Source organism: Argiope bruennichi, chromosome 1 (assembly GCF_947563725.1).
Source record: "Argiope bruennichi chromosome 1, qqArgBrue1.1, whole genome shotgun sequence".
Taxonomy (NCBI): domain Eukaryota; kingdom Metazoa; phylum Arthropoda; class Arachnida; order Araneae; family Araneidae; genus Argiope; species Argiope bruennichi.
In genome coordinates this window covers 45,638,249-45,660,590 of record NC_079151.1, presented here as the reverse complement: position 1 = coordinate 45,660,590, position 22,342 = coordinate 45,638,249, and positions in this window count along the sequence as shown.

The window sequence follows — 22,342 nt, the reverse complement described above, 5'->3', positions numbered from 1 at the left end:
ATATTACCATGATCAATACAAAATTAATTACGTATAAAAATTTACTAAGCGAATTGCCTAATTCTAACCCAGACATGTTCCTATATTTTGTTATATTTAATACCTGAAAATCATTAACAAAAGAGCGAAATAATACCAGGGCAAAACCTTATTCTCATCATCGTAGTCGTTATATTGTTTACATATTTTAATTACCTAAAATTATATCAAGAATTTATAAACTTTCAATTTCAATTATTCTGAATCAAAATAAAATTGACAATGGTATAAATCAAGACACAGTATTTGATTTTTAAAAACTTTAATCAACTTTATTGAAGATATTTATGCAAGAGACAAGTTTAATAAATCATGAATTCTTATGATAAATTAATTTAATTAAATAAAATCTAGAGATTTCTAATTATAACATTCTTACAGAAAAAATTCGACCCGTACAAGAAAAATAATTCCCTTTCGAACGTTTCATTTCTTTTTATTCAATCAAGCTATAATGAATTCATTAAAACAAATAATCTGAAGCATATGAAAAATAAGCAAAACATTTAATAACTTTGGAAGTAATGTTTGTCAAAAGACGTGATTAATATTGGTATGAAATCATATTAACAATTTTTGGAAACCATGTTTGAATTATTTAAAAAGTTTTATTTTCAATCACTAGCATCTTTTCTATAAGTATAAAAAAATGAATTATATTTTAAATCATAAATTCATGTAAAAATCATGTTTACATGACATACAAAAAAAATAAGAATTGCATTATTTAAAAACTAGCTACGCTTGAAAGCATACTATCGAATTACTGATATTGATCAATTACAAACCGCATTTTGATAAATGGAATTTTTGTATTATATATACAAACAAGATTAGTTTTCAAAAGTATTTTAAGTTATGAATTCGATATCGTCTTAATCGCGGGTCAAAAGATTATTAATAAAACTTCGAGATACGAATCTCATAACCCCCAAACAGAAACCCCAATCCTTATTTGCATAACCAAACAGCTTTTATCATTTGTTAAGAAGAAACAATTCATATTCCCCGAGAGGAGAAATCTCAACTTCCCCCCTTTCACTCACTGGTGGGAAAATGTTTCCTTTATTCGCAATAGGCAGCGCGGCGGAAAGTAGTTCCCCAAATGAAGTGAACTCAGCTCTCAAGTAAATCGTTACACACATGAATTTCCGAATTGAATTTGCTGTTGAGGAGGGGGAGGATGCTGAAGTGAAGTGGGCAATGAATTGGAAAAGTGGGGACCTTATTCCTAAAGATATTCGCTTATGGATGGATAGCTTAATAAATCATACGCTGTGAAAGGTAGTCGATTTTAAAACTCAACGACAAATGATTGCTGTTAAAGTTTTAGAGCAACATTCATCGTCTGCACTGATGGATTTTGCATTGTTTCGCTGTCCATTATGGAGAAATTACTGGAATATACGGATCAAAACGGCAGCCTGTGTTTGATCGAGGATAATCAGAAATGCGAAGGAAACAATTTCTTCCAATAGAAATGCACCGAACGGTTATCGGAAAAAAATATTTTCCATTTCTATATGTTTTATTTTTTTTAAAGTTTGCTATGCCTTTGCTTTCTGATGGTGGGGTAAATCACTAATAAAATGTGCATAAAGAATGAATTCAACCTGTTTTTTTAAATATATTTCTGAATTCAATTAAAATTATTGAAATTCCAAAAAATAATTAACAAAGAACGGTATACTCAAATGAGCTTCATTTTTTTATAATTGGTTTTACAATTAGATTCACCCATTGAGCTAATAAACATTTTGTGTGAACTCAGTTATCATCAATAAGCATCTTTAGTTCCAGTTGAACAGTTTATGCAATAATTTTTACAATTTTAAAACATACAGATTTAAATAATTTTAATTCAACATTTTAAACTTCTGGACATATAAATGATTTATGAAATAATAAAAGTGTGTTTTGAATGTAAAGTATTACTTCCATTCCATTAAAAAGAAACAAAGTTCTATTTCTACCAAAACAGAATGGAGATTTTTCCTATTAAATTCATAAAAGATAACATGATGCCAATTGAATGAGCGAAAATAGTTATATTCATGATTTGGTTCTCTGTGCCATCTGAAGGATGTAAGAATTGTTTTTGTTATACAAAAATTGTTTTTAAAATTGTCATTGAAAGTCTCTATTCCACACATAACAGCTTTATTTCATAAGACGCAGTATTCCAGTATTAATTACAAGTAAAAGATAGAGGTCAACTTATATAATCCAATAGTTTTTAAAGTGTTGATACATATATAGTTAGAGCCGGTCATCAGTGTTATTTTGTTAGATATTTTCTCCTCAAAATGTTCCAGCAGAAGTTTAAATAGATTTCTCCGCTGTTGGAGACCATTGAAGTTATAAAAAACATACGAGTTACTACAGATGAAATTCCCATTATGATTTATCTCAGTAAATGCCTTCTTAGATAACACTAAATGAAAAAAACTAGAATTGATTAATTAGTTTTCAAATTAATGAAATAAAAGAAAAATGGCGTACATTTCAAAACATACCTGCCAATTATTTTTATAGTAAAGTTATCTATTATATATCAAACACAATATAATAATCCATATTCTTGATACATTCATAATAAAGCAGAATAACAGTTTAAGAAAGCACCAAAATTCTTGAAATATGAAGTTTTTTTGTGTAATAAAAAGTACAGAACAAAATACAAATGATACACACATCATGAGTATTTATGAAAACTATGCCACATAAATTGATCTCAAAGACACATAATTCTTTGATATCTCTTTTGATGTTCTATTTATAAAGGATTTTCATAGTGAACAAAACACGTAATAACTCCAGTACAAGCAGCTGAAGGTCTTAAGACTGTGGGCAGTGAAGTGCTATAAGCATCTTGCGATATGGATGAATTTCTTTTGATATCGATAGATGGCAGACTTGAGGATACAGGATCAAGTGAACTTTGGAACGTGTTTAGAAGACGGAGTGGAGTGAAATTTTCAGGTGTTCCGTCCAATAGTTGTTTCATGCTTTACTCTTGTTGAAAAATATAAAGCTTTAAGATAATTTTATGTAAGAATTTATATATATGGATTTGTACATGAATAACGAAGACTTAAATAAAAGAAATACAACGAGCAATCCATATTCATTGCTGTACGAATGCTTATACATCACACTGCACATGAAAAAGATAAGAGAACTTCTCCTTGAAGCAAATGAGAATACATACATCATTTAGAAGAACGAATAAATATTGTTTATATGACATTGTGTATGCTCAATATTTGCCATGTGCTTCAAGATTCCATGTTGAACTGAGAATTATCCACATGATTCAGGTGTGTATATCATCTTATCACAAAATGAATGCTATACAGCTTTCTGGTAAAAATCTGAAATGTGAATGGCATATAATAAATCGCTATTCCAACACATTTTATGCATGCTCAATTGAGACTACCTATGAGTCTCTTTTCCGGTTTCAATATACATGATAAAATATTACAATTTTATGAAAAAATATTGTTCTAAGTAAAAATTATCTCATGAGTTTCATCTGAATCATAGATATGCAATCTCAGCTTTATGTACTAGATGTGACACTTCATCACAACAAAAAAAATATTTATATACGCTTCAGTAACTAATATGTATTTTAGAGCATAAAATTACAACTATTTGATGTCTCAATTGAACAAAACGTAACCCAGAAAAGTTTTATGATTGTGCTCCATCAGAAATTCTTGTACTTTGCTTAAACGAAGGAATCCAGTATTTTTATTAATTGAATAAAATAAAATCTAAAATTAAATATATTTCTGCTTAGCTTAGAAATAGTGAAGACAACAATATTTTTAAAAAATTACAAGAAGAAATTTAAGAAATTATGCTTTAATTTCAGAAATGATGAATCAAATGTAGAGTTAACAAATACTTCATTCTTTTGAGAAAATTGCAAATTGAAAGAACACAAGTTTATAATGAAAAAATATTTGTCTTAAGAGATAGTATTTTGTTCATTTGAAATAACTAAAACTATATACCTTTCCAGAAATCTCACTAAAAGTTTTACTTTAAGTTTTTATTTAAAATAGACAAAACTTAAACGTTTTAATGAGGAACACCTCACTTTACAAATGTGGTGAGAAGTGAAGCTTCAGGCGACATTTATCTAGCAGCTAATAGCACCGATGCAAGGGATATGAACAGATCAAAGTACTTCGATGAATGGTGGCAAAGTGAAAAACAGTGGGGTATTTTATGCACCTGTTATTTACATTTAAAAAAAAAAAAAGGATCTCACTTTCTTCATTTTTCATTCGTAGACATACAATTTCCTTCCTCTTTTCCCATTTTTGAATAAGAAGGTGTGTTTTTTTAATTCTACACATATAATGAGGAATAGAAATGAATGATAAATTAGGTTTAGTTTAGTTTGGAATTTGATGTCAGGGGTAATCCAAATCATATAGAATCTTTGGCAGATACTGGTATAAACCGTAGTTCTTCACCAAACTTTCACGCCTTAAGAGTAAGTGGTCTTTTGAATTTCAACATATTTAACAATCCAACTCTCCAATCTGTACTAATTGTCTACGCTTCAATGAATCCAGTCCAATAACATGTTCCTCTTGTTTTCAGACTTCGATTGTGTTATAGTTATTACAGTCATTTATTAACCATTTAGTACTTCAAAAACAAATTGATCAAATTCCTACAGAAAACTAAGGCCAATCAATAACCAATTAGCAAACAATTATGATAATGAGCCAGGAATTATTTCTTTGATCATATATATATATATATATATATATATATATATATATATATATATATATATATATATATATATATATATATATATTATAAATTTTAATGTATAAAGATGAAAATTTATTGCAGGACAAAAGGTAAATTGCATGACCAGTGTCATAAATTCAGTATCTCATAGAATATAAGAAATAAAATTTTACTCCGTGAATAACGATATATATAATATGCATAAAATCAGATTAACTGCATGAAAGAAATAAAGCAACCACGATTTGTGAATAAATGAAGGGGAAAAAATAAAAGCACTGAAAACAGAAAAAAAACCGATAATTGGTTATGTAATGAAATTTATTTTCACTTACTTAGGACCGAGTAATTGCATTATTTTTGTCCAAAATAGGGAGTAATTCCTTTAACTTTCTTAAGTATCTCCGAGCTGCATCTTAAGATGGTAAAACATTAAGCTTTATATTTTCTTAAATGAATGGTTTATATCTAGAATTCTCATTTAGAAACCTCCTAACCATTTATGTTCAACACAGCATTCTTTTGAAGAAATTTTTGGATTAAATATCATTCAAATGAACGCAAACGTTATAATTTGTTTATTTATATTGTTTATTTATTTGTTTATCTTTTTATTGTTATATTCATTAATCTCCCACTTTTAAATTCACGCTTTTATGGATTGGATTTAGATTTTTGGTTTGAAGACGAGGATACCAGAATTGATCTTTCATTCTCCAAGCTTTTAAAAGACACCCATAGTTACATATCAAATTTGACAGCAAATTTATCTAAACCAATGTATAGGGCAGTGATTTGTAGAATTAATTCGGGAATATTTTATTCTGAAATTGAGACATTATAAAAAAGTATCATCTCTATGTCTTCTCAAATATGTATTAAAAATCATTATTTCAAGCTACTAAAAATATTAAATCACTGGCCTGCAGTCAAAAAATTCAAATTTATTGTTCATTGCTTCTTCTACTTTCTTTACAAAATCAGTGGAGAAAAAAAAATAACTAAGAAAACTGATTAAAAATATTGGTTTAAATTTCAATGCAATAGTACTAAACATTGTTATAAGTAAATTTTGAAATAAACTATTATTAAATTATAAATAAATTTCACAATAATAATAATAATTATTATTTTAAATTTCAAAAATATAGAAAAATAATTTTTTGTTTCGATTAAATGTTCCAAAATTATCCAAAAACGTAAAAATTGGATTTAAATTTTTAATTAATTAAAAACCAAAACTGTTCTTTGATATCAATTATTATTTCTCAAAGTATATTTTGTGGTATATATCTGTAGATATTATGTTTGCTGCATAATTTTAAAACACATTCTGCTTCGTGAAGTGTTCATAGACAGAAAATATCCACCATCATAATTCCAAGCATCCTCATAATTATCAAACTTTCCATTGCTTCAATTATTAATTAAACGGATGATTGACATCACGAATATAATATAATAATTATAATACATAGACTCAAATAAATACTTAAATAATGATTTTACTCAAAGACAGATTTTAAATGGCAATAAAATTTTAGCAGAAATGCTTAATTAATGCTACATTTATTTAAAATTATTGCATTGTTAGAAAATCGAAGAGTACCGAAAAAAAATTTGGGACAAGTATTTATTTCCTTAAATATTGCTTCTAATGGAATAATTTGTGTTGTACAAATACAAATTTAAGAATACATTTTATTAATTGATTTTTTTACACTATGAGAATCATATATAACTTTATTAATCTTCGTAGCAACTAGATTATTTCTACATGTTATCAAAACATGTTATAATTTGGTTAAAATTTTTAAGTAATTAAAAACCAAAAATTTCCTTTAAAAATTGTTATTGTTCTAAGTGCAGTATTTAAGGAAATAAACACCACTCCATTTTTGAAACACCCTGCATAGCACATTTTTGTGGGTGAGAATAGTCAGAGAAACTATCAGTTACGAAATATTTCAAGCATATTATATATGTTTTAAAAAAATCGATATTTTTAAGTGCTCGTTTTTCTCCGTAAAAGTTAGCAAAAGCCAAAACATCGAAAAAGTAGTGCTGAAAAGGCATGAAAAATGAAAGTTTATTTTATGTTAATAAGAACTGATTGTCATTAAAAATAAGAGATAAGCTAATATATATATTATTAAAATTTAACTTCTGCATCAAAGATAAAATGCGAGTTATACTAGTTAACAGTCTCATAACCGCGGGGAACCAAGAAAAGTGCGCAAAGTTTCAGCTAGATTTAATAGCGAAGGCTCCCAAGCAAGTTCAATAAGACAGTGTTAGCTCGCCTACCGCCAGAACATTGGGCAAGCTCTTTAAGCAATTGTTATTCTCGGGGAAATTGGGTTCCCCGCTGATTAATGTTTCCAATATGCATATGGAGGCGATAATCATTAAGGGCAGTCGGAAATGACGCCCAAAATGAGTTTCGATAATTTTATTGGAATCTGTGACATTTACCGTTTGCTGTTTTGAAGTGATGTTTGATGCTGCTACACATACAACCTGCTGCGATTGCGCATTATTTTTACAGCTCGGCTTTGTGTAACTGGGCGTGAAATTTGCTAACGGCGGGATTTTTCATGTAATAAGTAGGAAAGAATCTTTTGATGCATTATTAAGCTGAAAAATTAAAGCACATCTATCCACCAGTTAGCAGAGTTCGTCAAGCTCGGTTCTTCCTTCTTTTGAAAAATGTTGTCACAGCTAATATGATTGAGCTCTCTTTTAACATAATTTTAAATGAAAATGTAATTTTGCGTTTGAGATTCTAATTTAAATTCCTCTCCAATTCGATTATTTAGTAAACCCTCCAATGTCGAGTGCTGATTTTAAGCAACATACCTAATTTTGTATTTCAAAATAGTATTAAAATGATTCAAACCTTCAGTGCATCTTGTAGTCATTTTTCTACATGTTTTAATTTTCATTTATAAATTTCGCATGACCATTCCAATGGGTATCAATGAATGTTTGGAAATTATTTTTAAAGACTTTTTGATAATAATTTGCGGAAAAGACAAATAGATTATAATAGCGGTATCAGATTTAGAAAATTTAAACTGGTAACTTAAAAAAAATACAAGGACGGTGGTTGTATGACTAGTTCTACCATTAAAATTGCGATCAAGATATTTTCTTTTTTTTTTTGCTTTGTAAAAAATATATTGCTAAATAGAGACTTTTATTTTTATTGCAGAATTCTTATAACGTGATTTATGTCAATAGGATATTGTTTAACTCACAATGTAGACATTTGACACATTTTAATATATTTTTTTTTAATTTCAAAGAAAAAGATACTTTAAATTTTTTCTTGAATTATATGCAGCTATGCAGCTATTTAAAACACACACACACACACACACACATATATATATATATATATATATATATATATATATATATATTGTAATATATATATATATTGTAAAAAAATAAAATAGTCATGAATTGTATTCTTGAAGCAAATGATAATTATTACTTATAAAGTTCGTACTGAAGATTAAGCGAATTCTATTCACAGTATGCTCATAGAAGTACAAACATAGAAGAAAAACTACTGAAGAAATAAGTATTTTTATATGCTCATCAATCGAAAGTAAATGTGTTACATAAAATTTATTATTAAACTTAGATAGTTTTATTTATGATTGCATAAACTCAATCACAGTTTAATGCAATTTATAAAAAAAAAACAAAAAAACATCCAATTCTGTGTTTTTATATATTCTTTTTATTTTTTGAAAGAAAAATGAATTGTTGTGTCTTTGAATTAAAAATGTTGCTTTTTCTGTTGTTAAAATTTTAAATAAAATGAATTTTTAGAAAACTAGAATGTTGGCTTTTATTAAGAATGAAAAATTACAAATTGATATATTTACTTTTCATAATCTTCATTGGACACTGATTTTGAAAGTTAGATTATTGTATATGAACGTGTTTCCATATAACGTCTTCATGTTTCAGAGTGCGAAATCCATATCAACTGTAACCAAGAAAAGTAATATCAGTTTATGTTCAAAGTTTTCTATATTATCTATTTTAAATATTCAAACTCTCCTCTTCGGCAGCCTTTAATTTCCCTCCTATTGAATAATGAATATTTATCAATATCACTATCAGAATACATTTGATATATTTTGAGTAGTTTGTATTCCTGATTCATTCAAATAGAAATATATTTGAAAAATAGGATGAATTAGTTTTATGTGTGAATATTTATGTATTTGAAAAATATGATGCCAGTTAATTTGAATAACTTCCTGCACTTATATGTATGCTTATATATCCATCCAACGGGAACTAATTCATGAAGAACAAATAAAAATCCAAACATATATATTAAGGCCCTCTTTATTTCATTCCTAAAGAAGAAATATGTGTGTTGCTAGTAACTGTGTTGCATAGTCACGTGACTCCCAAGAAGAAATGACTTCCGGGTCAGAACGTGCTTTGATTCCACAGCATATACTACTTTCTGAGACATCTTACTTAAGCTGATTTCAACAATGCTTTAGATAGTTTATCTTCTGAGTATTTTCTTTATTATTAGTATCTAAAAATAAATATAAAAAAAATAAGAATTACGATATCATGTAATGTAATAGGTAAATAAAAACTTTTATCTATAAACTTTTACGGCTTTATAAAATTATTTTGTGTATTAGTTATTTTTATATGCACATTCAACAGCATTTGCTACTTTCTGGGACATCTCACTTAAGCTGATTTCAACAATGCTTTAGATATTTTAACTTCTGAGTATTTTCGTTATTATTAGTATCTAAAAATAAATATTAAAAAAATGAGAATTACTATATCGATTATGTAATGTAATAGGTAAATAAAAACTTTTATCTATAAACTTTTACTGCTTTATAAAATTATTTTGTGTATTAGTTATTTTTATATGCACATTCAACAGTATTTGCTATTTTCTGGGACATTTCACTTAAGCTGATTCCAACAATACTTTATGTAGTTTTCTTTTCTCCATTTTCTAGCTATTATTAATATCTAAAAATAAATATTAAAGAAATAAGAATTACAATCCGATTATTATAATGTAATGTAATAGGTAAATACAAACTTTTATCCATAAACTTTTACTGCTTTAAAAATATTTTATGTACTAGTTATTTTTATATGCAAATTGAAGCATAATACTACAATGATTTTGAAGCTAACATAATATCACACACACAGTAATTTAAAAATAGGATGTATGTAATTTATTAAATCAAAATTTTAGAAAGAGCTGAATTAATATAATTTACTTTTCTGAAATATTTCTTTTATTCGTGATTAAGATGGTATAATTGATTACTTCATGTTTATGAAATAGATTAGAACTATTAAAAGTTTATCTTTACTTTGTTCTTAAACATGAAATTAATAAATTAAAAAAAAACAATTCCGATTTTCGCCAGGTGAATTTATACTACAGATTTCCTGAAAACTTTTCTTGTGAAAGTGACACGTGGTGATAAAAATTTACGCAGGAGTTCTCACGAATGCGCTTTTGAAAACGCACGACATATACTTTTTGTCTTAAGTGAAGAACAACTGAGAAAATTCACCGCGATGTGGGAAAAATAATGAGCCAGTTTTAACTACTGAAGTTGTGTATATTCTCAAGTCAGGAGTCTGATACGGTATGATGAGATTTTCTAACTCGTTAGCGAAAAAACTTTTTTTTTTCTTTAAAGTGAACTCTTTCTGACTGGATAAATGACCGTGCTTCCTTCCTCTTTTATGAAAGACTGTTATTTTGTATCGTCTTCTTCCGTCTGGAAGTTTTATGCTTTTGCTCTTCTATGTAAATTTCTTTTCTTCAAGAAGTTTTATTGATTTTTACACCGCTTATGTAGATTTTAATAATGCTAATTTCTATCAAAACAATTTTGCAGTTTTCTAAACAAAATCCAAAGAATATTCTATTTTTGTAATTAATTTTTTGTTAGTGGATTATAATCATGCTAACAAAAATAATACAGTTGTGCATTAAAAAAAAAGGTGCAAAGGAAACTCCTTTCTTTTTCAGAAAATGTCTTGATTTTTACATAGTTTAGGTTTAAATAACTATGCTAATTATTAAAAGTATTATTTTGCTGTTTTTAACAGTGAATATATAATACAACTAAATATTATTATAAGGGTTTAGCTATCACATTTAATGAAATAGTATTAACGAAAGCAGGAAATTTTGTATAGAATACTTTAAAGAAATGAATAGAATTCAGAATTTTGATTTTACCCTGCTCAGCTAAATTAAATTAAATGTTGATCTGAAAATACAAAAAAATTAATTTAAAAAAATAAATACAATTTGGATTCTAAACAGAATCTAAAGTGTATTCTATCTGTATAATTAAATTTTTTGAGTGAATTATAATCATGATTACAAAAATAATGCAGATGAGTACAAAAATAAGGTATAAAGGAAACTCTTCTATTTCAAAGAATATCTTGATTTTTACATAGTTTAGGTTGAAATAACTATGCTAATTATTATCAGTATTATTTTACTGTTTTTGAAACTGAACATATAATTTTAATGAAACTAAGTTTTATTATAAGGGTTTAGAAAACACATTTCACGAAATGCTATTAGCGAAAGCAGGAAATTTTCATGTAGAACTTTTTTTTAAAATTAATAGAACTTAGAATTCTGATTTTACACCTCTCAGCTAAATAAAATTGAATTTTTTATCTAAAAATAAATAAAAAAATTAAATAAATACACTTTAGAATCTCTACAGAATTCAAAGTGTATTCTATTTTTGTAATCAAATTTTTGTGAGTGAATTATAATCATGATTACAAAAATGTTATAGTTGAGATATATTACTTACAAAAAAAGTGTAAAAGAAATTAATTATCTTATTTTTCAGAGAATGTCTTGATTTTTACATAGTTTAAGTTGAAATAACTAAGCTAATTATCATTAGATATAAAATATAATTTTAATACAACAAAATATATATTATCTTAATACAACTAACTTTTATAATAAGTATTTAACTATTAAATTTAATGAAATAATATTAACGAAAGCAAGAAATTATCTTGTAGAATTTATTAAAGAAATGAATAAATCAGAATTTTGATTTTAAACAGCCCAGATAAATTAAATATTTTTTTTCAATCTCAAAATATAAAAATTTAATTTAAAATAACTTAAATACATTTTGTATTCTAACAAAAACTAAAGTGTATTCTATTTTTATAATTAAATTTTTGTGAATGAACTATTATCGTAATTACAAAAATAATATAATTGAGTGCAAAAAAAAGGTGTAAAGGAACTCTTTTCTTTTTCAAAGAATAACTTGATTTTTATATAATTTTAGTTAAAGTAACTATACTAATTACTATCAGTATTATTTTGCTGTTTTTGAAACTGAATATATAATTTTAATGCAATGAATTTTATTATAAGAGTTTAGCTTATACATTTAATGAAATAATATTAAACAAAGTCGAAAAGTTTCATGCACTATTTAAAAAAAGCGAATAAAATTTAGAATTTTAATTTTACACCCCTCAGCTAAGTAAAATTTAATTTTTTATCCCAAAATACTAAAATTTAATTTCTAAAAATTAAATACGTTTCACATTCTAATTAGATTCCAAAGTGTATTCTATTTTTATAATTAAATTTTTGTGAGTGAATTATAATCTTGATTACAAAAATAATACAATCGAGTACAAAAAATAGTGTAAAGGAACTTTCTTCTTTTTCAGAGAGTCTCTTAATTTTTATATAATTTTAGTTAAAGTAACTATACTAATTATTATAAGCATTATTTTGCAGTTTTTCAAACTGAATGTATAATTTTAACACAACTGAATTTTATTATGAAAGTTTATCTATCATATTTAATGAAATAATATTAATGAAAGAAGGACATTTTCATGTAAAATATTTAAAAAAAAATGCATAATATTTTGAATTTTAATTTTTACAATGCTCAGCTAAATTAAATCTATTTTTTTATCAGAAATATTTTGTTGTTTTCAAAGTAAAATGTACATTTTTTCTTGCTGAAATTGAATTTTTATAAGGAGTTTATAGCATATATATTGCACTTAAAAGAAACAAAATATTACGCACGAAAATGCAATGCTCGTAGAACGATTTAAAACTGCTGTTTCTTTAACATATAAAGAATTTTTCAATAAAATTTCTGAAAGGGAAGCAAGATTTTTCATGCAGATTAGGCCTATAGACTGGTAAGATTTAGTTTTTCATTTTCCCAGACAGTACCGAATATAAGAAATATGAATAAGGAAAGAATGGAATAAGAAGTATTGAATTCAAAAGCTCCTGAGAAAATTTCGAAAGCATCTTGGGATTTAAATTTTTGCATGAAAAGTTTGTTTAAATTTGATATTTTAAAACTGGAGTCCGATTCCTAAAAATAGCATTACTTTGTTAAAGATTTTTTGTTCTTTTTATATTTAAATACAATTTTTACATTAAAATGTTTAGTGGAGTGCATGGATAATAAAATAAATAAAAATTACAATTTAATGAAAAAAAAATTGTTCACCAAAACTGATACAAATAAATTCAAATTAGAAAAGTTTTTACTTTAGGTGAAAAAGGCTGAAGAAACTTGAAAGCAATTTATATTATTTTAAGAAACATATATAAATTCTAATCAGAAATGCTTTATGCTAATTAATAACACGAAAAATAAGATCTATATTGCAGTGATAATTAATTTTCAAACATTATCAGAATATAAAATTCGAATTTCAGGGGAAATAAGATAGTAAAGAAGATGCCTTTTAAATTACAAAACTTCAAAATTGAAAAAGTGTTCATGAAAAGATCATTTTCTGAAATAAACCGATTTATAGTTTCAACTTATTCTTTTGTTGATGAATAACCATCTTACAAAATTTACCAACTATTATGCAAAAAGATTTCGTTACAGATCATTATTTTTCAGAAACTCAAATTTGCTATTTATTTGTTTTTTTAATAGTTTAATTTTTTTTATTCATTCTGTCCATTTCTATTTCTAGATAAAATAAAAATGATATTTATGCAAATCCCGTTAAAGAATATTGACTCTGTGAAAGAATGTGAAATATTGAAATACAGCTGTATTTTCCTTATCGTGCTTTTTTTTCTAATTCATTAAATTTTAAGCACGATTTTCTTCCATTTTAAAATTTGGTTTTCCGAAGACATTATTAACAATACGTTACAGCCTTTAAAAATTACAAATTAAATAATAAATTGAGTTACAAATTAAATAATATTAATAAATTCCTTATAGCTGCTGATTATCTATAATATAAATACTTACACAAAATGGACGCATTAATAACGATTCAAAGTTGGAAAAAATGATTTCAAATAGTAAAAGAAGAAATTATTAACTAATATATTTCAATATTGTTAGCTTTTTGTTAAAAATGTCGTCCTTTAAAGGTAGTATTTGAATACCTATTTTCAAATTATTGTTCATTGCAATAATTACATGAAATTACTATCGTATTTGCATGCCCAAAACTTGGACGGAATGTAGCGGAAAGAGAAAAGGCAAGAGAAATTAACGAATTTTTATATTTTGATATTATATATTTAATTAACTTCCTTTCTAAATATTTACAACAATATATTGTTAAATTGTAAAATTCAATTCAGATTTTTTAATTAAAAACATATAATCTTATTTTTGGGAAGATAATTACTTCTACATAACAAAATGAAACTGCTTAATTTGCTGTTTTCACTGAGACAAGATTGAAAAGCTGGAAACTATCTGCTTAATACTGTAAGACCTCTAGATGCGTATTTCTGATGTCTTGTCGGTGTTAATTATGTAAGTAATTTAAATATAAATTTGAAAAAAAAACACTTAAATGTTAATATTAGTGTTTTTTTAAACAACTGAAACGCATGTTTGGCAATGGCTAATATTTTCGAATTCTAACCATTGTCAAGTGACGAGGAAGACCCTAAATGACCTTCTAATTATATACTAAACGTATGCGAGGAGCAGATTTAAAATCGCCAGACAGTGAAGCGAATCTTTCTTGGATCAATCAATTACGTGGATCAAGCCGCGATCCTCAAAATGAGAATATGCCACAAGGCCAAAGCGATACTGGAAATAAAATGAAATTCAATAATATAGAAATTAAAAGTAACTAACGTAAGCTATATCAATATTATTATTTATTATTATTATCATTATCATTACTAAAAAAATCAAATTTTATTTAGTTTATTTAATCAAATTGCAAAATTTCTCTATATTACATATAGAAAAGTAATAAATATGTATTTAAAATTATATGACATTAAAATTTCATTTCAAGACTGTGCAACTTACAAATATTGATTTATAAAATAAATATCGAACTGGAGCATTCCGTTCATTCAAGAAAAATACTCTCCAGCGGGAAAGATTCTTTGCAGCGTTCATTAAAATCGTAATTACGCTCCAAAAAGTAATTACGGTTGCTTATTTCACGTTCCTATCACTCGATGTAATTAAGGATTAGAAGCCTTGACACATTATGATGATTGAAAACCTCAAGAAAGAGCCGTAAATCTTAAATCTATTAACAATATTGCTTTCGCAACTTCGGAAAAATATGGAGACTCTTATTGAGTTAATTAAATTTTGCTTCAATTTTTACTTTTCTGAAATTTTTTTATAAGTTAATCATGGCTATGAAAGTTACCTATGATCAGGAAAAGGTTTTCTTCGAAATTTTTATAATCTGATACGATGCATAATTTTAGAGAGAGTAATAGAGAATAATTACTTTTTTTATTATTGCTTGGAATTCACATTAAAAGTTTCGTTTCGTAGAAAATTAGTTACTCTTACTAATAAGAATCACGTAACTAATAAAGCAGCCAAGTTTGGTATTTACCGCTTAGAGAATTTAATTTTATTTACTTTAATTAATAAAAATCATAATGAATGACGAATGATAATATTAAAAATTGTATGTGGTTTTCTACTGATTAACGCAATCGTATTTTAATATTCTTTTACGATTAATTCAAAATGTTATTGATTCGGAAATAGAGATAAATGGTGCAGTTCTAACCATTGTCGAATTCTAACCATTGTCAAGTGACGAGGAAGACCCTAAATGACCTTCTAATTATATACTAAACGAATGCGAGGAGCAGATTTAAAATCGCCAGACAGTGAAGCGAATCTTTCTTGGATCAATCAATTACGTGGATCAAGCCGCGATCCTCAAAATGAGAATATGCCACAAGGCCAAAGCGATACTGGAAATAAAATGAAATTCAATAATATAGAAATTAAAAGTAACTAACGTAAGCTATATCAATATTATTATTTATTATTATTATCATTATCATTACTAAAAAAATCAAATTTTATTTAGTTTATTTAATCAAATTGCAAAATTTCTCTATATTACATATAGAAAAGTAATAAATATGTATTTAAAATTATATGACATTAAAATTTCATTTCAAGACTGCGCAACTTACAAATATTGATTTATAAAATAAATATCGAACTGGAGCATTCCGTTCATTCAAGAAAAATACTCTCCAGCGGGAAAGATTCTTTGCAGCGTTCATTAAAATCGTAATTACGCTCCAAAAAGTAATTACGGTTGCTTATTTCACGTTCCTATCACTCGATGTAATTAAGGATTAGAAGCCTTGACACATTATGATGATTGAAAACCTCAAGAAAGAGCCGTAAATCTTAAATCTATTAACAATATTGCTTTCGCAACTTCGGAAAAATATGGAGACTCTTATTGAGTTAATTAAATTTTGCTTCAATTTTTACTTTTCTGAAATTTTTTTATAAGTTAATCATGGCTATGAAAGTTACCTATGATCAGGAAAAGGTTTTCTTCGAAATTTTTATAATCTGATACGATGCATAATTTTAGAGAGAGTAATAGAGAATAATTACTTTTTTTATTATTGCTTGGAATTCACATTAAAAGTTTCGTTTCGTAGAAAATTAGTTACTCTTACTAATAAGAATCACGTAACTAATAAAGCAGCCAAGTTTGGTATTTACCGCTTAGAGAATTTAATTTTATTTACTTTAATTAATAAAAATCATAATGAATGACGAATGATAATATTACAAATTGTATGTGGTTTTCTACTGATTAACGCAATCGTATTTTAATATTCTTTTACGATTAATTCAAAATGTTATTGATTCGGAAATAGAGATAAATGGTGCAGTTTTATTTATACAAAATATCTACTCATTGTTTGCAACTTTTTTAAATAATTGTGTTCAGATTCTTAATTATGCTTTTTTTTAATATTGAACTAACTATTATGCTTTGAAATGGAATCGTTTTATTTATTTTGTTTTAATTTAATGATATTTGGTTTTATTCACAGGAAAGTCTTTGATAAAAACTAAAAAAAAAAAAAAAATCAACACTAAACTAAACTGTTTAGTGATTTTTTTTAGCTTTGTCCCATAATCAGTAAACAATCTTGTTTACTGTTTGAGGGAATAAAAGCTTTTCGTACTTCACCAATATTAATAGGATGAAAAAATTTCGTGCATACAGAATGATGCATAATTTTACTGAAGAAAGAACAAAGGATTCATTTTTAAAAAATGTTTTAATTTTATAAACAAGAAACAGACGTTGGAGAAACATTAAAACATTTTAGGACTGGTGCAAACAATTAAAATAGTCAGGGAGTCAGTTATTAAGGAGTTGACAGTTGGCTGCAAAGCACAATGAATAATTAAACCATCACCCTTCACAAAATCATCTCGATCATCAGCATTCGGTCCTCATCTTCGCCGGAAAACAGCTAGGAAAAAAACTGATGTTTGATGTCAAAGTCAATCGACATGTTGTCATCCGGTGTTTCTATCCCACATGCATTCCATCTTTCCGCTGTGTTTCTATTCGGTGTTATTCAAATCTGACACACAGACGAGTGCTTTGGTAAATAATTGTTATCAAATGGAGGACAGGATGAAGGTTATTTTCTTGATTTTTCCTTCAAGCGAAATACACGTATACCTATAGGTGAACCCAAAGCTTCCTAAGAATTCAACCTGCCCCCTTATATTCAAATTCAGACTTCTGATGCTGATTTCAGACTTCAGATTCTCTGATGCTACTTTGTTAGGTACTCTTAGGTCGCTTCGAACAGCAGAAGATACCATCATGCGTTCCGAATTGCACAGCTATTAGTCGAAGGCCTTCATGCTTCATCTAACGATATCACAATTATATATATATATATATATATATATATATATATATATATATATATATATATATATATATATATATATATATATATATATATTCAAAGTTTCAGAAAAATGGACACAAATTATGTTATTCTTCATCTTGCACAGGTCTTCACCATGCGATGAGTCAGCTTCAGTTATATTAACGTCCCTGTTTAAAACAACTCTAGTTTTGGACGGACCTCGTAATTTCAAACAACGAACAGATGACAAGGATGATATCTGGGCTGAAACCCCTTCCTCAAGCTTCCACACTAGTGGAACGACGTTTGGGCCCTGACCCCGGATATAACGTGCCTATTTCCCGTTTTGAATGGCAGATTTAACGTATACCAGACTCGCTTCCACGAAAGTTGTCCGGTGGAATCGGGTCGAGAACCTAAAACTCCGGTTCCGAAGTCGAAATCTTCCCATCAGACCACCACGATCACCCTCCTCGCCATGTACTGAAGATATAGGACATCGAAATAATTAAGATTCCTATAGATATATGACACCAGAAATTTTGGTTTTTTGAATTATTTAATAAAAGTAAATACAAAATAGGACACAATTTAACAGTCCTCTTTTCCTGTCAAACAGCTTTTAAAAATTGTAAACCTATTTTCTTATATGAATCTGGCTTTTCACATGAAACAGCTTAAAATTTATGCAAACAAATGAACTGTCCAATCACCAATCTTTTAATCCTTTAGGAAGGGAAAAATGAGCAATTTTCGCATTTGAAAGCTACTGCTTTAAATCATTGCCTGTCATATTAGCGACAGAGCATTTTAAATTTAGACATGATTAATTTACTTAGTAGATGCATCACCTTAATCAATTTGACTTAATTTTCAATTAAAGCTTAAAATGCACAGATAATCACATTAAATACTCCCAGCATTGCTTGTCTCACCGGAACAGTCTGCTATTTTTCGAGCATGATTAAAATGGAAAGTCATGCAACATGTGAAAAGACCGATACGACTTCTAGCAGACCTATATTAAAGAGAATTTTTTTTTTCAATAATTTACTAACGTTAAAAAAATGTATTCATATCAGCAAATGACAGAAGAGATAAAAACTATATAAAAAGACTTTCACCAAAATAAAAAATAAATATCTACTGTAAAGAAAAGTTCAATCTTTGTATTGATAATGTATTTTAACACAAATTAAAAATATGCTGTATAAAAGGCGTATTAGTTTAACTAATAAGACAAAAACTGAATTTATTTATTGTGATTTGATAATATTACTATAATGTAGAACGCTTAAGAAAGAAACTTATGTTTCTTCGAGCAGAAATCAAATACAATTTTAGATATTTATAATGAATTTATAGAGAATTAATTAATTATGTTGTTCAAATAAATATACATCATACTAAGTTTTCAAAGCGAGGCAATCTATTTTAATTTGTAACATATCTCTTACACCTACAGTATAACATTAACACCTATATAAAATTCTGAGCCGTTATATTTATTTAGTAAAGAGAAAATAATTAGTTTTATAAACCATTTTTTATATTTTGAAGATTCTAATATTAACATATTTCGATAAAAAAAAACACTTTTCAGAATACTGGATAATGATTTTGAACTTTGTTATAGAGGCGTTCAGTAACAACTCGATTTTTTATCATTATTTTAATGTTTTAAAATGTTTATGTTGATAAATCATCAATTAATTATTATTCTTTATTTTTAATGAAAGTCCAGCTATTCAATTCGATCACCTTAATTTCTTCTTTTTATCATTAAATTTTAGCCAAAAGATATATTTCAAATGTTTCAAAATTTAGAAAACACATAATCTCTGCCTACGTTTATTCGCCTTACTGTTTCGCACTATTTTTATCCAGTCTTCAATTTTGAAGTTAAAATTTTAAAAAATATATCGTTCCAATTACTATTTATATCTATAATTGTTTTAAGTCTTGAATTATTTATATTGCACAGCAAAACTAAATTTAATTATTGATTTTGATTTGATTAACTTATTTTCTAGTCTAAATAGCCTAAAAGTACTCTTTTATTCATGTAAGTTGAGTTTTTTTAAGATTAATTTTTGATTGAAATCAGAATACTAATTTTAAATTTTGTAAGTATCGTTCATCTTTTAACCCTTTCTAGGGCCATGGAAAGTAGGCTTCCCACCAAATTCTTCAATCTTTATATGAAGTTATCTAAGTTGACATAAGTTCTGACAAACTTAGAGGAACTATGGAAACTTAGATGCTTCAGTTCCTTATCTCACACAAAAGTTTGTGTTTTGATATTTTACTTAATTATTAATTAACCAAATTAATTAATTAATCAAATTAAATTGATCCAATAAGCTAAATGAATCACTTTTCATAAGTCAATCTCAATCCTGAAAATATATTAACTAAGACTAGAAAAAAAAATGGAGTTATAAAGGGTTAATGAATCTGCTCGAAATTTATCTAGTGAGATCTATTTTGCATCTTTTAGGCAGAAAATAAGAAAAAGAAAATTTTCGAAAAAAAAAACCATGCTTTCTTATTAATTCTGTCTAATATGATTAAATTAAAGGATATTTGCTTAGTTTTTATAACTTACAAGAATATCGTCTAGACAAAATTATTCTTTGCTCTTTACAAAGAGATACTGTTTTCTCCAAGGGTGCAAAACAGTGTGTTCCACAATCGATATTTTCATAGGTAAGTACAAAACCCCGCCTTTAGGTGAAGACATAACTTATTTCTCCATTCCTTCCCCCTCCCTGTACCTTCCCTGTCTTTATTTTCTCCTGGCAAAACACTGTTGTCTCAAATTTTGCTCCAGAGTACACCTACACATGAAAATAAAACAAAAAGATAGAAAAAAAAAATAAAGAATCCTATCTGTGATTTAAATTTCCGACTAATGCCACTTGGCACAGAAAACTTCTAGAAATTGAGGAGGAAAAATGAGTACTTTGTGGGGGTAAGACAAGCAGTTTCTGAAGGAGCAGCGGGAGGTTTGGGGGAACATTTTTCATCTCATGGGTCACGCGAGTCATTTGTGTCACGCACTGCCGCCATTGCGTCACCCCTCTGAGAACCAGCATCCCTCTCCTTCCCTTCGAACTAGCGGCACGCATTTGACGAAGAGGGAGCATTTGTACGCGTCCGATGCAAAACATTTGGGGAAGGAGGAGGATGAAATGGATTTCCTCAGCGTAGTAGTTTGGTCCATTTTGTTAACCATTTCTTAAACTACAACTTATTTGATTATAGATTTTTTTATTCTTTTTGTTGTTGTTAAGATTTTCTTTTTGTGAAGAAGTTCTAAAACTACTAATGAAGGAAAAAAATTGTGTGCTTTAAAATTTCGTCAAAATAAGCAATTTGGTTTAGAAATAAAATCTAAAGATTTTTCCTGAATTAAAAATGGAGTTATGAAGAATTAATGAATTATATGGAGTTTTTCTTTTAAAAGATGCTTGAAAAATGTTTTCGAAATTTCGTAGAGAGTTTTTAAAATAAAATAAAAAATATCGCTGAGCAAGATATATCATTACATTTTTATTGTTATATTTCATGATGTGAATTAAAAGGACTTTTTCCGCGGGCAAATTTTTCGGTAGAAAATTTTCTCAGAACTTCTGAAAACTTTTGAGTAAACCTTGTAGGTAAATTTCGCATGTTTGAAAAATAATGTACATTAACAGCATTACTTGTCCAAGTTCCTATAGTCCTTAGAAATTCTTAAAGAAATATGTGGGATTAACATGTGTTTTGAATTTTATATAAATAGTGTAAGAGAAGTCATATTTGATTATTTCCACAAAACAAATTTCAATAAACAAAATCTTTCTTCGTTTTGAGAAAGAAATTTCAATCTTTATTTCTACAAAGCAAATTTTTTACAAATATGTTATATCATCTGATTACTTTATAAGATTACTTTAAAGATTACTTTATTGCAAAGAAAAGCATTATGTCCATAACTCTGCTTTTGAATTGAACGGTCTTAAAGACTTTCCACTAAAGAGCTGCCTTATATAAGGACTTGGTTCATTTTAAATCCATCTAGGATCGAAGTTTTGTCCTCTAGTTTAGTATGGATGTTTTCTAAAAATCATCGGATGTGATCTTCCGAAAATGTTCTCTCTTATTCTCTAATAAATGTTATGTACCATTTCACCATGTATAAAATTTTGGACCATGGAAAAAACCATGAATATCAAGAATGTCCAGGTTTTTTTTAATACTATAATTTTTAAAGCCCCGCATGGA